The sequence below is a fragment of the Cetorhinus maximus genome, unplaced genomic scaffold, assembly GCF_964194155.1.
Source record: "Cetorhinus maximus unplaced genomic scaffold, sCetMax3.hap1.1 HAP1_SCAFFOLD_1689, whole genome shotgun sequence".
In the NCBI taxonomy this organism is placed as follows: domain Eukaryota; kingdom Metazoa; phylum Chordata; class Chondrichthyes; order Lamniformes; family Cetorhinidae; genus Cetorhinus; species Cetorhinus maximus.
Window position 1 is genome coordinate 10,369 of NW_027597629.1, and position 3,465 is coordinate 13,833.

Here is a 3,465-nt window from a genome sequence, read left to right on the forward strand (position 1 = left end):
CTTGTAAGGCAGCTGAACCCACTAGTACCTCCTCTCTCTCTATGTTAATTTCCTCTAATATTTCACAGTCCCACCCTGATGTCTATACCTGCGTCGCCCTTTTCCATTGCGTAGACCGACACCAAAGTATTCATTGAGGACTGCACCCACGTCTTCCACGTCCACACACTGATTACCTCTTAGGTCCCAAATTAGCCCTACTCTTTCCCTAGTTATTCTCTTGCTCTTTATATATTTTTTTAAAAGCCTTTTGGTTTTCCTTTATTCTACCCACCAATGCTTTCTCATGCACTCCCTTAACTTTCCTAATTTCCTTTTTAAGTTCCCCTCTGCACTTTTTACACTCCTCTAAGGTCTCTGCTGCATTGAGGCCTCAGTGTCTGCCATAAGCTTCTCTTTTTTCCTTAATCCAAACCTTTATGTCCCTTGACATCCAGGGTTCTCCAGACTTGGTCCCCCTCCCCTGTCTTTACAGGAACATGTTTGCCCTGTACTCTCACTATTTCCTCCTTGAATGCCTCCCACTGCTCTGACACAGTTTTATCTGCAAATAGCTGTTCCCAGTCCACTTGGGCCAAATCACATCTCATCTTAGTAAAATTAGCCTTTCCCCAGTTTATAACTTCTATTCCCCAGCCCAACCTTCTCCTTTTCCATAACTATCCTAAATCTAACTGAGCTATGGTCACGATCTCCAAAATCTACTGATACGCCTTCCATCTGCCCAGGCTCATTTCCAAATATTAGGTCCAGAACTGCCCCCTCCCTTGTTGGGCTTTCTATGTACTGGCTAAAAAAGTTCTCCTGGATGAAAATTAATAATTTTGCTCCCTCCCTACCTTGCACACTGAAACTATCCCAGTTAATATTTGGGTAGTTTAAATCCCTTATTATTACTGCCTTATTATTTTACGTTTCTCTGAAATTTGATCCTCTATCTCTCCCTGACTGTTTGGGGTCTGTAGTACACATCTAACAGTGCGTTTGCCCCTTTTGTTTTTTTACTTCTACCCATATGGCCTCATTTGATGACCTTCCCAAGATATCATCCTCCTCACTGCTTTAATTGATTCCTTGATCAATATTGCGAACCCCTTTCCTCTTCTATACTCTTCTCTATCTCGTCTGAATACCCTATAACCAGGAATGTTGAGCTGTCAATCCTGCCCATCTTTTAGCCAAGTCTCAGTCATAGCTATGATATCACACTCCCATGTGCCTATCTGTGCCCTCAGCTCATCTGTCTTATTCTTCAGGCTGCTATTAAAATATGTTCCATTTAACCTTGCCAAACTCACTTCTTTCTTATCTAGACTATGTTTCCTCTGTTTTCTAGACTCACTTACTAATGTTTTAACTTCTAATTCCATCTCCACTTCTCTCCCCTCTGAACTACTTTTCAGGATCCCATCCCTCTGCCAATTTAGTTTAAATCCGCCCCAATAGCATCAGCAAACCTCCCCACGAAGATGTTGGTCCCGTTCCTGTTCAGATGAAACTCGTCCAACTTGTACAGGTCCCACCTCCCACAAAAATGGTCCCAATACCCCAGGAATCTTCTGCACCATCTCTCCAGCTACACATTCATCTGCTTGACCCTTCTGTTCCTATACTCACTACTGCATGGCACCAGGAGTAATCCGGAGAATACTACCTTTGAAGTCCCGCCTTTCAATTTCCTACCTAACTCCCTAAAGTATGCTTGCAGGACCTCATTTCTCTTTCTTCCTGTCATTGGTCTCAACATGGATCATGCTCTGGCTGCTCACCTTTCCCCTTCAGAATGCCCTGCAGCCGTTCCGTGACATCATTGACCCTGGCACCCAGGAGGCAAGATATCATCCTGGAGTCACGTCAACGGCCGCAGAAGCGCCTGTCTACTCCCCTCACTAATGAATCCCCTACCACTATTGTGGAGACAAAGTCCCACCTTCACATTGAGGATACCCTCCATCGTGTTGTGTGGCACTACCACCGTGCTAAATGGGATAGATTTCGAAAGATCTAGCAACTCAAGAATGGGCATCGATGAGTCGCTGTGGGTTATCAGCAGCAGCAGAATTGTATACAACCACAGTTTGTATCCTCATGGCCCGGCATATCCCCCAATCTACCATTACCATCAAGCCGGGGATCAACCCTGGGTCAATGAAGAGTGCAGGAGGGCATGTCAGGAACAGTACCAGGCATACCTTAAAATGAGGTGTCAACCTGGTGAAGCTATAACACAGGACTACCTGCGTGCCAAACAGCATAAGCAGCAAGTAATAGACAGGGCTAAGTGATCCCACAACCAACGGATCAGACCTAAGCTCTGCAGTGCTGCCACATCCAGTTGTAAATGGTGGTGGACAATTGAACAACTCACTGGAGGAGGTGACTCCACAAATATCTCCATCCTCAATGATGGAGGAGTCCAGCACATCAGTGCAAAAGATAAGGCTGAAGCATTTGCTACAATCTTCAGCCAGAAGTGCCGAGTGGATGATCCATCTCGGCCTCCTCCGGAGGTCCCCAGCATCATAAATGCCAGTCTTCAGCCAATTCAATTCACTCCACATGATATCAAGAAATGGCTGAAAGCACTGGATACTGCAAAGGCTAAAGGTTATGGGCTCTGACAATATTCCGGCAATAGTAATAAAGACTTGTGCTCCAGAACTTGCCATGCTCCTAACCAAGCTGTTCAGTACAGCTACAACACTGGCATCTACCCGGCTATGTGGAAAATTGCCCAGATATGTCCTGTACACAAAAAGCAGGACAAATCCAACCCAATTAATTACCGCCCCATCAGTCTACTCTCCATCGTCAGTAAAGCAATGGAAGAGGTCATCAACAGTCCTATCAAGCGGCACTTGCTTCGCAATAACCTGCTCGCTGATATTTAGTTTGGGTTCCGCCAGGGCTACTCAGCTCCTGATCTCATTACAGCCTTGGTTTAAACATGGACAAAAGAGCTGAACTCCAGAGGTGAGGTGAGAGTGACTGCCCTTGACATCAGGGCTGCATTTGACAGAGTGTGGCATCAAGGAGCCCTAGCAAAACTGGAGTCAATGGGAATCAGGGGGAAAACTCTCCACTCCATACCTAGCACAAAGGAAGATGGTTATGGTTGTTGGAGGTCAGTTATCTCAGCTCCATGACATCACTGCAGGAGTTCCTCAGGGTAGTGTCCTCGGCCCAGCCATCTTTAGCTGCTTCATCAGTGACCTTCCTTCCATTATAAGCTCAGAAGTGGGGATGTTTGCTAATGATTGCACAATGTTCTGCACCATTCGCGGCTCCTCAGATACTGAAGCAGCCTATGTCCAAATACAGCAAGACCTGGACAATATCCAGGCATGGGCTGACAAGTGGCAAGTAACATTCGTGCCACAAAGTGTCAGGCAATGACCATCTCCAACAAGAGAGAATCCAACCATCGCCCCTTGATGTTCAATGGCATTACCATCACTGAACCCC